The following is a 13,942-nucleotide window of genomic DNA, read 5'->3' on the forward strand; positions in this document are numbered from 1 at the left end:
TTTAACTCTTCTTTTACAATTTTAAGTATCAATGATGCCAAAATATTAAAACTTAATAAACAAATACTATCAATGATGAGCTGTGTTAAAATAAGTCATGATTATCATTAATACTTCTGCTTGCAGTTTCATTTATTTAAGATGGCGGTAAAACTTATAATACATCTATGTTATTTCCTGAAATTAACAGTCAGATCTTAATTAGACTTAATGTGAAATTTGTTATGGTGTCTTTCATTCTTGTCTGCTAAAATAATAATTTTAACAAGTGCCATGTTAATTCATGGTCCAGTTACTCTCACTTTTTTTTTTCCATGTTGGTATGATAAAGTCTACTGTAGCTCATTCTGATGACTTTATTGCAGCTATGACGCATTTGTTGTCAAGAAATTGATAGCTATGATCCTATCTTTACATGCAAATCTAAAATCACATCTAAAATAATTGAGATGTTTTAAATTATACATATTTTAATTGAAAATAAAATGTTTTATTCTCATCAGCAGATTTGATTTTTTCTAAGTCGTCATTCTGGAAGGAGGATTCTTTAAGGAACATTTTATTTTCAATTAAAATTGATATTTTAAATGAAAATAAAATGTTTTATTCTTATCAGCAGATTTGATTTTTTCAAGGTCATAATTCTTGAAGAAGGTAGCATACAACCAGTAGGTGAAGACTTAGTGACTTGTGGATTTATTGGAATCAAGTTTTGTAACAAAAGAATAGTTTATTGTGGCTGAATAGAACCTTCTTATGTTTAGTTACTGCTGAAGATTTATGATGGAAAACATGATAGTTTTCAGTAGAACAAAGATATTAATGCTGAAAGCATGATAGTCATAAATGTCATTACATTACAGTCAACAAAAAATCAACTGGAGGATGTCCGGGATGAATATTATGAAATATTTCCAGAAAAGCACCAACCAGAAGTAAATGAAATTCTACATGAAATGGATCAAGATTTAGAAAATTTGGAGGTAAGACTTTTATAAATCCTATTGCACAGATAATTCTTATTTACGTATTGTATACCAAAAAATGGCAAAACCTTTACTATATATATATATATATAGTAAAAGTTTTGTAGAAAAACTTTTAAACTTAAAAATAAAAGGCCGAGATTATGGGGGTAATGCATTAAAAAAGATAAATAGCACTAACAGCTGCTATTTAGTATATCAAATGTTGAATGATCTAAAATTCACTTAGTTCGGAAACAAGTTTTACCAAAGAACTATATAACTGGCAATACCAAAAAAACTATACTAGATGTTTGGTGAAAGTTTGCACTCATTGAAAGAAATGTTTCATAAAGTAAACAAATAAATATTAAGCTTTTTTTTTTTTTTTTTTTTTTTTTTTTTGTAAAATTTGATACCCTTTAGATCATAATTGCTCTTTATTTCATAAATTACAGTTTCATACTTTTAACTGTATAATTTCTGCATGCCATCTTACCAGATTTAAATTGATGACCTATAATCGGAAAAAAAACCCTAATCTGGAATCGCCGAAGTCCCGACGAGTCCGGATTACGGACTTTGTACTGTACGTAGATGATAATTTCACACTATGGAAACATTCAGAAGAACATAAAGCTTTGTTACCATTCATTTCAGAAAACGGTAAAAGTATATTTACAGGTACTACTTAGCGAGAATTGGAGGTGCATGGATACAGAGATTGTGCAATTCTTTACTTTTTATTTTGGCTTTGTGTAGCGGTGATTTTAGCGCCAAAAATCCCCGCTACACAAAGACAAAATAACAAGTCAAAGAATTGCACAAATTCAATCGCCATGTACACAATGACCTGTTTTCACTTAAAAAAAAAATCAAAGAATTGCACAAACTTACCATTGTGCAGTCCCTTGACTTTGTCCATGTACACATCGATATATTTTCACTTAGAAAGTCAAAGGAGCACCCAATTCTACGTAAAAAGTACATTTACGGAACATTCAACTACTCGGTTACCATAAATGAAACAACAACTTCGTGATAATACAAGGGGTATCCTTCAGTCTACTCTAACCCATAAATGACACAATGAAGAGGCTAATACTAGTATTCAAATTTTTGGCAAGAAATGGCAAGTCTCTTCAGATTACAATTTATCACAAATTAATTGGCAACCCAGCAATAATCCCATTCGACTTTTTTTTTTTTTTTTTTTTTCATCCAGGCAAAACATCTGCTTTTTAATTTATATTATCTAGGAGAGATATTTAAAAAGATTGGGGAGGGGGGAAAAACAGTTTTTGAGTGGTTCACAGAGACCTCTGGTTCTAGATTTAAAAAAATTTCAAACAGATTTTGATCCATGATCCTGCATAATCTATATTCTCACAGCACTCATGAAGGACTTCAATTTGACTAGCACACATTGAAAACCGATTTTTATTTAACCCTTTTCTGCACGCTACCTTTTAAAGTCGGAGTTTTGATTAAAAAAAAAAAAAAAAAAAAAGGTAGGCAGTTTAATTAGGCCTAAAGGAGTACACAAGTAAAATTTTGTGAAGATAGCACTTAAATTTTTAATTCTGTGAGTGTGGCCAAAGTGGCACACTGATTGAATAGAGCTTCGAAAAGAGTGCTGAAACAAGCATTGTTGTCAACGAACTGACTGATCAGATGCGGAGAAACAAAAAATATAGACTCTCAGTTGTCTTAGATTATCAGTGAGCCCGGTCTGGGCACACTGATTCTGGCGGTCTGGTTCGCCGTTTGATTTTAGGCAAGATTTCAAGGTAAAATTTAAAACTAATATAGAATAAGGAAATTAGCATACAGCCAAAAAAATAACACAGAAATTTCTTTTCAAACAATTCCTTTTATATCCTAAAAAAAAAAAAAATCTGGAAGATTTCTTTGGAAAATGAGAGTCTTAAAAAAACTAAACATGGCTAAAATATATGGACTGGTTTGTGTTGAGCTGCCATCTACTATAAACAAAGAAGGTTCAGAGTAATCTATAAATCCTTTTTCATTCAATTTTTCTGTGCTTACAGAAGGAAACTTTTTGGTGTGTCCAGACCGGACACACTGTGCGACAAAGGGTTAAGACTTAAAATGCATATGTCTGGATAGACAGGACACTGTGTTTCAGTGACATACTTTTTTTTTAATTTAGAATTGCTGTATTCATAGGCAAGAGGCACGGTGCACTCTTTCATCACTTACATGACTGATAATCAGAGTTTCCTCTAGTTCCTCTGATAGCAACGCAAAAGAACATCAAATATAAAGATGGATGAAGCAAAGAATCTATGCAAGATATACATCAGAGGATACATACAATTGAGGTTTACTTCTTTTTCTAATAGCAAAATCAGAAGAGAAAGCTACAATACACAAATATTAAAATGAAAGCACAATAAATGTATTATGAAGCAAACTTCAAAAAATTTTTTTAATTTTATTGTAAGAAGGAAGTTTTTGTCAGAAGTGAACTTGTCTGCCCGATCTTGAGAGTTTGGTAGCAGATCTATTCGGCTGAATTGTCTTCAAGTCTTTGTTTGGTTTGATTTCAGGCAAATTCTTAGAAAGTCTGAAAGTAAATATGCTGGTTTTACATGGTCAATAGATTTAAAGCTCTTTACTTCAAATGCTCCAGTAAGGACTTTGTGCAAATCTTAACATGGCCAGCAGTGTAGATTCTTTACATGGTCGATATGTAAGTATATATGTGTACACAATTTTAAATCATTACTATGACTATGCACAGATGTTGCAATTATATTAAGTTATATACAATAACAAAACTAGTTCAACTTATTGTCACATGGCTAGATCTTAAATGTTGTTATTATATCATCAGGCAGCTTGAGAGTTGTACCAGTTAGTTCTGTACAAGAGGTGCTGTCTAATACCAAGCAGAACAACTTGGATTATTTCAGGCTAAAGTGCAGAATTCCCACTTATTTGGTGCTTTTTACAAGATTGATAAGTGCGCCAAATGTGGTATCCAAGTCGATTTTGCCGTTGTGGAAGAGCGCGGATTTCAGCGCATGCTCAGTATGTATTTTAAATTGAGAATTTCTTTTGAGTGCGAAATTCGGAGCATTTTCGTGTGTGCTCAGTATGTATTTTAAAATTTAGAATTTCTGATTGGTGTAGACAATAATAGATGGTAGAGGTGCAGTTATTTTAATTATTATTATTTGTTTTAATTTTAAGAGCGGCCAATGGCCTACTTTGAAATATTAGTTAAAACTCTTATGAAGTTGGCACTATTACAGAAACAGACGATTCAAGATTTTGAGAATTTGTTACTTTTCATTCTTCGGCTAAGCGGAGTGGATTACCCCTTTTCAGGTAAATTAATTTTTCTTTGCATAAATTTTTACAGGTACTTACAATGGCCTCCAGTGATATTAGTATTGTTGAAAATGTGAATGAATGCATGTTGAAGTATGCTGAATATTCTGAAAGATTTTTTTGCCATGTTGCCTACTTTAGGGAAGAAAGCTGTTTTAGAATGGTGTATGAAAGAGGGGTTGATTGGATCATCATATGCATGTCCGAAATGTGGGAAAAGCATGAAATTGAGAGAAAGAAAGGGTCAAAAGGTAATAAATGATGGTTTTGCAGGAATCAGTCTAGTGTGAAAGAAAAAAGCATGATGTGTGTAGGAGTGTAAGGAAAGAGTCTTGGTTTGGTTTGAGTAATTTGGATATGTGCACAGTTTTATTAGTGATGCGAAAGTGGTTTGGAAGGTGCCCTCAGAAATATGCAATTGAAGACCTGAATATTTCTAAACACACAGTTGTCGATTGGTATAATTTCTGTAGGGAAATATGTATTCATGTTATGGTGAGAGATAGTTGCAAGATTGGAGAAGTGGGAAAGATTGATGAAAGTAAGTTTGGGAAAATGAAGTATGGAAGAGGTAGGCCTGTGAAAGGAAGATGGGTGTTTGGAGGAATTGAAAGAGATACCCACAGATGTTTTTTTAGAGTGGTTCCGAATCGAATGAGTGCCTGCTCGCTTGATGTAATTAGTGAATGGGTGTTGCCTGGTGCCACAATTATTTCCGACTGTTAGGCTGCCTATAAATGTCTGGAAGACGAAGGATTTTGGCATTTAGAGGTAAACCACAGTTTGACATACCATGCGCCCAGTAACAGGTGCGGATACTAATACCATTGAAGGAGTGTGGGGAGGAATCAAATGATTTCTTGGAAGTTCTACAAATCGAACTGAAGAAATGTTTGATTCTTATCTGTATGAATTTATGTGGAGAAAATGTTCCGAGCACTCCGCTAAAAATGAAGTTTTTAAATCATTTCTTGCTGATATCGCAAGAATTTATCTCCCCACTTTACGAGATCCGACGCCCGAAGAATTTTATGAAACACCTTTTGAGGACGATGTTTCAGACATCGATATTCCCGGGCCACACCAATCATAATTTAAAGACTAAGTGGAGGCAGATTTGGTTATACAGCCTTTTTCTACATTCAGGTAAATGAAGTATGTTAATTTTTCACTGTTTTGTAACGATTTCAAGTGTTTGAAATGATTTATAGTTTTTAAAATTATGTTTTTGCAAGGACTGAATTTTCATATTTTAAAATTTTTGGAAGTATTAATTTTTCAGGGTTTTCTAAGGATTTTATGTTTATTAAACTGTGTTTTTGAAATGATTTTAATTTTTAAAGTTATTAGGTTTTTTGTTTTTTTTTTTCCAAGGATTTCTAGTTTTAAAAATGTTTTCAGTAAAGTGCGGAATAGCCCGATTATTTGTTTCGCGCTTTTTATAAGAGTAAGAAGAATGGGATTTTTGCCAATTTTCTTTGAATTTTTAAGTAAAAATAGGTCGATGTGTACATGGATAAAGAGAGTGTGCAATTCTGGGATGTTTAAGTTAAAATAGGTCGATGTGTACATGCATAAAGTCAAGAGTGTGCGCAATGCCATTTTTGTGCAATTCTGGGATTTTTTTTTAAGTGAAAATAGGCCGACGTGTACATGGATGATACCGTGTATGTGCAATTCTTAAAAATGCGGCAAGCAGTGCAGTTTCTCCCAATTTCGCACCTAATCTTCGTCATGATTAAGCACTTTTGTTCCATAAAAGTTCTAGAATAAGCGTAATTTGGCTAGCAGATTGTTGGGAAAAAAATGTTGGAAATGTTGAGTAAAAAAAGAAAAAAAAAAAAAAAAAAACATGCCTTTACTTCGTGAAAACAAAATGGCGTCCAAACAAAAACTAGCAGGTTGCTGTACCAGAATTGGTCGCCAAATTTTCGCCAAGTTACCATAATCCAAAAATTAACAATTTTCACGAAGTAAAGACATTTTTTTTTTTTACTCAACATTTTTTCCAACAATCTGCTAGCCGAATTACGCTTATACTAGAACTTTTATGGAACAAAAATGCTTAATTATGACGGAGATTAGGTGCGAAATTGGGAGAAAGTGCAGAATCACCCACTGCTTCCCGCGTTTTTAAGAATTGCACATACACAGTATCATCCATGTACACGTCGACCTATTTTCACTTAAAAAAACATCCCAGAATTGCACAAAAATGGCATTGCGCACACTCTTGACTTTATCCATGTACACTGCTAAAGTCCTAGCTAGTAACCTTTATCGCCTTACCAAAATGTCGCCAAACTACCTGTTACCATGTTCCAAAGATTAGCCTAAGCATGTAGATGTAAAACTAACCGGCTAAACTGGTAATTGCTTAATACGAAAATAAATTTGTATTAAATTCAAGTTAGCACAGAAGCATATTAAACACAAACGGGAAGCAAAAATTCATTTAAAAAATAAAAAATTAGTATTCTTATACTTATGTTTACATTATACTTATTTCTATTACAAGTGTCTTTTTTCATTTTTAAGGACTTTGCTTGTTGATTAATGCATTTTGTTCAGAGCCATGCCCATGTAATAAATTAATGAAATGCAGAACCTTTAGTACACCCATTTTACATAAACAGTTTTCAGTATTTTTTTTTTTTTTCCCCAAGTTACATGTATACAGCTTAAAGCATTTTACGTTGAAATAAATACCTGTCTTTTTCATAATATATTTCACAATACAAATAACCTTCAACAGTAATCAAATTTTCTTCAGTAGCATTGTTAATAAAACTGGAACTTTATACATTTTATTATTTTTCAAGAGTCATTTGAACTGTATTCCTTACACCAGCAGTGGTTTGCTAATTTTGATGACTATGGGGATACATCAAACTATTCTGTCATCTTAGATAATCAATATTTTATATTTCAATTTAATCAGCTATTTATGTCACACCTGCCATCCTCTGAAAGGTTATTGTTAGAAAAGCATTAACAATATAGTTATCTTGTTAAAATTGTATGCCATAAAAATTGATTTATTCTCATAATTTTAGATGACAATAACCAATAATAAAAATAAAAGCAATACTTAATTATTTAGAATGCACATGCACATTTTTGCAACCTGCGAAAACAAATTATCTTAGGGCTGGAAACCTCATGGTTCTGCGTGCTTACAGCTGTTAATAATTAAGAACACAAAGTGAACAGCCATGTTACAAATTAGCATTCAACGCTCCCGCCATATTTTCTTCCTTTGATCCCGAACTGACGAGCCGAGAACCGGCATCTATCGATGAAAACTTCTTTAATTACACGAAAATATTTCTATCTATTCGTTGTTAAAAAATTCAGAAAAAATAATAATAAATAAGAGAAGAAGAATATAAATTTCCAAATGCGAACAACGACAGTGATAATTTAACAAAATGAACGCAAGAGGAATGGTTGCAACCTTCGAACAGGCGAATACGATGAACTATTATTTTTGAACAGGTTTGAACTATTATCGCCAAAGTTGGTGATGTTTACATTTACTGGGTTCTTTGCAGAAGTGCTTTCCAAACCCAAGCCAATGAGAATACAACAAGCTTTAGCTAACTACCATACCAATCACAAAGGCTAAATAGCATAGACAAAACACAAAACAGATCTATTTTGAAACTACACAACTTTAAAAATAATTTTCTACTTAGTTTTCTTTTGATAATGGTAACTTATATGAATAACCATGTTCACCAATACATCAAAATGTTTTCAACACATTCTAAAAGAAAACATATAATTTGACAGTAATGAGTAAATACAAAAGTACAGAATAATTTGACAGTGAAGATTAAATACAAAAGTACATAAGAAAGTAATGTTTACATACATGAAAAAGCATTTTTCTACATAACCACAGAATTAGTTCAATTTCCTTAACAGGTATAAATTACAAGTAGAGAGATTGCATTTATTAATTTGAGGTTTGGGTCAAAGCATCATTTACTCGCTAAGATTCAACTGGCTATACAGAATAAATATTTCAGAAAACTTCAGATGGTCTTCCTTTATGTTTAATTACATTTTCGCCAGTTTTAAGTACTTGAACAAATTTCAATCCTTCCTAGGTTTCATATTATTCAAACGAGTCGAAAAACGTAAAAATAAATCGCTTAAAAAATTGGCACTAAATAACATTTCCTTTAATGGTACTGAAGGATGTCAAAATGTTATACCGCTGTGTTTCTTTACATCTACTTAAATAGATGATAATCATAAATAAATAACCTCGAAATTTAACCAACCTGCTTAGTAGAATGTTGAGACAGAAAGCTATATTAATCAGGATCCAACTTCATATACAGTGATATACATAACATACAATGATAATTCAATTCAAATTAAAAAGCTATTTAGCACACGAACTTTTGAAGCAAAACTTTTCACACGACTAATTAAAACACACACCCATTCTTAACATTCCCACCACTGACAACAACCGTTCAACCAATGGAGCAACGCAACCCTAACATCATGTTGCCATATTTATATAAATAAATAATGCATTTGAAAAGGATACGTTCTGTTGACTTCGGACGTCATGTGATGAATGCAAGGAGGTATGCAACCTCCTTGGATGTCATGTGATAAATGCAACCTCCTTGGATGTATGTAAAGCTCACGGAGTTACTTAGTCCGGTTTTTACTGTTACGCGCCCATGTGGCATTGAGCAGGACATTCAAAATTTAAAAATTCCATTTGTTTCTAATTAATGAAATTTGTATTTTATTTTTAATCATTATTTCATCTTTTAATTCCCCGTTCGTTCATTTGGTTAGTATAATTTTGATAACTGTTACATTTTATTCTCTTCTCTACCAGGTTTTGATAGTTGGTACTTTCATATGATTGTTTTCCCTTGATCTGATAGTAAATTCTTTTATCATTTTTCTATAATAGTTTTATTATTTTTATTTTGGTCTGCAAATTGCTGTTTACATTTCCAATTGAATGCTGAAAATGCCTATTGCTTCTTGAGCCTACGGTTGTGCAAATAACAATAACAAAGACGAATGAGAAAAAAATAAGCTTTTGTTTCCTAAGGATGAAAATTTGCGAAAATAATGTATTGTAAGAATAACAAGGGAAATTTTAATTCAACCCTGACTACTAGAATTTGCTCTGAATATTTCCCAGAAGAATGTTTCACCTACCAGCCATTAAGGGTTAGATTACTACAGGCAGATGCTGAGCGAATAAAATTTATTTTTAATTCGACTAAAGGATCCTTTCGTAAACAAACTAGTTACACATTTGGTTAACCATTATGGGGAAGTTTGAGAGAAAAGAGGTTACAAAAGTTTTAGTAGAATTGTAAATTCTACGTAAGAAGGAAGATCAAATGCCCACTTCAGAAGATTGCCGGCATGTTTCCTTCGCTGGGATCACTTTTTATGAAGAATTGACATACGTATATATATAATTGACATGAGCGTCCAGATTTTGAAGAGTACTTGATCTTCACTATATCTCTATTTAGTAAATTTACATTTTATATGCTAATGTCATTCCAGAAATAAGCTTCGAATTGGAAGAATGTTTACATATTCTATACAATTTCCTAGATCTGAGGAATATCTTTTACTTCCTTTTTTTTAACCTTATGTCTGCATATCCTGCACTTATTCTATTCGTGTTTTGATAGGGTTCGGAGAACAGCCTTAACGCCAAAACGGGCAGAAACAGTTTATTAAGGTACTTCTTCTAGGAGGACAGCGTGATACTTTTTCCCTGTTAAGGGATTATCCGTAGCAGCAAATCGGGATACGTATTCGAAAAATATTACAGTAAAAAGTCGTTAATTCGGACACCCATAATCCGAAATGATCTATAATCCGGACCTCAAAGCTAAAAACTTTCTGTGCATGCGCCGCGTTGACGCATGCGCAAAGGCGTTTAAGCGTGTGCGTAAGACCTTTACGACTGCGCATTTGCGTGTGCACAAGCGCAGAATACGCTTTCGCTGCGCGTTTAATGTATAACGGACGGTATAAGCTAAAATTATCTAATTGTCTATTTCAGTTAATGTTGATGATTGCGTTGTTCCTTAATCTTCGAATTGGATCAGGCTTATTATTTTTTGCAGACTGTAAGAGCAATTTTATAAAAGTAAGCTTGAACTTTCGATTATGTCAAATAGAATTTCCGATGCTGGAGCTCCCAAAGGATCTACGAAAACGAAAGTATGTTTCGATGTCCATCAAACAAAAAGTGGAATTGCTCCAAAAAATGGATAAAAGCATATCCTTTGTTTATCTAACCGTTCCGAAATCTGTTTATCAATTTCACGCTGCTCTGCGCGGGGGGGGGCGTGGCGGCGCGCAGAGAACTGGAAGTTGATCTGTCAACACTATCGTTATCTTCTGAGCAGATGTTTGTATTTTATTCGGCTTATAATTCCTTATTAAGTGTAGTATTTCATCTCGATGTACTTCGTCTTTGATATGATTTAAATCAAATTCCTCGTCATTATAAATATCACGAATACAAATCAAATAGTTTTCTGGTTGCAATTTTCTAATTTCGGCTATGCATAATGTATGCTTTACGCATGCGCGCGTTGAAAGAAATGTTTAATAAAGTAAACAAATAAATATTAAGCTTTTTTTTTTGTAAATTTTGATACCCTTTAGATCATAATTGCTCATTATTTTATAAATTACGGTTTCATATTTTTAATTTTATAATTTCTGCATGCCATCTTACCAGATTTAAACTGATGATCTATAATCCGGAAAAATCGATAATCCGGAATCACCGAAGTCCCGACGAGTCCGGATTAAAGACTTTTGACTGTATTATGTTTGCTGTTTGCTTATCAAGCAAAGAGTAGTAAATTAGAAATAGCACATAATTGAATAAAATATAAAATATTGATAATATATGTAGAAATAAGTGCCTTGCACCTGTAAATATTTATTTAATGCTTTATTTTCTGTTTTCATTTGCTTTGTTATGCTTCCCTGTACTCATCGATGTTCAAACATGATTAATTCTATAGATTTTAGTATTTATTTTATGTGCATTGATTGCAAGTAATCTATAAACATTTTCTTGTACTTTCTTTCTTGCAATGTGTGCTTTCATATCGTAGTGAAATAAAATAAGTCAATGTGTGCTTTCATATCATATTCATAGTTATGTACAGTAATCTGAATTCAGAGGAACTTTAAATTTCCCTGTAGAGTAGCAGTTTTACTTCACAGCTGCTAGAAATATCTGGCTTAAACAGACCTAAGTTCTCAGACTAAACATATTTGCAGTATATTTGTTCTGGGACATTTGTAGCCTCAGTCTGATATTTAGTTTATAGCACATTTAGTATTTTTAGTATTTATTGTACGAATTCGATATATGTATGCAATAAATTTGTGTGCTGTTAGACATGGTAATGCTCTCAAGTCATTGTTCAAAATTCGACAAAATGCAATGGTATTTCATTTTTTAACTGCAGTATAAGTATAAAAATTTCATTAAACCTGCTAGAAGGATACATATTTAGTAGTATTTAAACACATATTTAGTTACATGCATTATGTAATGGAAAGAGTAATTTGCATTAAACATTTCCTCATCCTTATAGTATTTTATATATATATAATGCATTATGAACTGAGAAGTCTCAAAAAATTTTAATAAATTAATATTTCCTGATGTCATAAAATAATGCTCTATGCAGTTAATAAAAGTGGATTTAAATGCTATAAGAATAAACAAAAAATAGTTTGTTTCATTTTTGATTTTAATTGTCATAAATATAAATCCTCTCCAACTTACAGAATGTGATAGTGAGAATTTTGCAGTATTTCCTTCATGATTTATTTAATTTAATTAAGTAAACTGAAGTCCTTGTTAATTGTTTATGATTACAGCAAGATATTTGAAAATTAATATAAATGAATTGTACAAATAGATAATGCAAACTTCATGCATTACAATGACAGTGGATCCTGTTTACGGAACAGAGATTGATTCTACTGCAGACCTTGTCAGCCAATTACCATCACTGCAGCAGAGACTTGCTGAATAGCTTTTAAAGCATATGCCAATCACTTCTTTCTCATTGTGATGCATGTATTGCAGTTAGTAGCAGTTCATCTGAACAATTTTGATAAATATCAAGCATTATTTCTTGTAAATATCTATGATTAAAAGGGTATTTTTTTCTCTACGTTCTTTGCACTTAATATGTTTCTGTATTCATGTTTCACATTCCACAATACATTGTATTGTGAAAATTATTACTCAAGCCATGCTATATTATACCTTAGAGGGTTGACTAAAAAGGCAAATAAAAATTAAATTTTATGTATGTTAGGAATAGTATTTATATGATAGTTGAATATAGAGTTCATATCATAAGTCATTGTACATAACTACCTATCAAAATGTTTTGCAATAAAATTTATTATCTCCCTTTTTACCAAATGAAAACAAAATGAGGCATTTAACACCTGTAAGCTATGTAAATAATGAGGCATAGAAAATCTGTAAGGCATGTAAATAATGAAACATGTAAAATCTGTTACTCATGTAAGAGCAATACAGTTATTCAACTAATATGTTTACCAATAATATTGATTCTAGATTAGCTAATCCCCCCCTTCTTCAAAAAAACATATAATGCATAGAACATTTTACAGAATTACAGCTAAACTCAAATTACATACTTTTTAATTTACTTATTTAGTAATAGTTTGACTTATTTTATTGTGATTTTCATTTTTATTTTAATTTGATTTGGCTTGGTCTGCATGATTTGTTTATGTCAAAGTATGTGAGAGCTATTTGCATAAGCAGAAGCATGCTTTCATAGAGGACTTTCTAAAAGACACTCACTCGTATCGTCATTACACCTGCAGCCAATCTGTTTACCTAGAAGTGCAGTCAGGTCAAACTACCAGCTTTGAGCAATTTTAGTGCTCAAGCACTGGTGGGCACATTTTTGTTATGGTGGAATAAATTTTTGCATTGTATTTTTACATTTTTCTTTGAAACAGTTATGGACTTATTTTCTGTTTTTAAGCTGTGATATTGAGACTATTGTGGTGTCATTTTGCAAATGACTTGTATTCATACATGTGCCCCCAATAATACTTGTGTAATTAAAAACTTGCTCAATGCTTATTAAGCAGAGTATTCAGTTTAAAAGTGTACCCTTCATAAAAATCATAATTATCATAATTGTACACATTCATAAGACATACCTTGTATATATCGTACATTCAGGTTTCAGCCTTAGAAGGCCAGCGAGTGATGTTGTTCCATTTGGAAAGATTGATTGGAATGAGCCTGTGTATGAATACTTCATAACAAGATAGATACTTCATTTACTGAAGAATACTACTGAATTATATAGATATTGAAATTATCAAAGTGGTAGTACAAGAATTGGATCAGAGTATGGAATCATTAATCAAGGGATACTATGTATGGCTCGACAAATCTACTCCATAGTATGTAAATCTTTGCATAAATTCACCTTTGAAAACTACCAAAAATATTTAACAAAAAAAGGGGGGAACTCTTAATGTTATGCAATGAAAGGAATGGGTTTTTATTTCTATAG

General features: G+C 32.0%; 1 protein-coding gene across 1 annotated transcript in view; it reads right to left on the reverse strand.

Moving 5' to 3' along the window:
- The window catches only part of LOC118198717 (neuroglian-like), a 207,712-nt gene extending 198,883 nt beyond the window's left edge, over nt 1–8,829 (reverse strand). Inside the window, exon 1 of the mRNA XM_085807673.1 lies at nt 8,618–8,829. The gene's annotated coding sequence lies outside the window, so the exon portion shown is untranslated. The remainder of the gene's footprint in view (nt 1–8,617) is intronic.
- Between the last annotated feature and the right edge of the window lie 5,113 nt (nt 8,830–13,942).

The sequence above is a fragment of the Stegodyphus dumicola genome, chromosome X1, assembly GCF_044657685.1.
Source record: "Stegodyphus dumicola isolate Sdum_Otavi_A_Nest chromosome X1, ASM4465768v1".
In the NCBI taxonomy this organism is placed as follows: Eukaryota; Metazoa; Arthropoda; class Arachnida; order Araneae; family Eresidae; genus Stegodyphus; species Stegodyphus dumicola.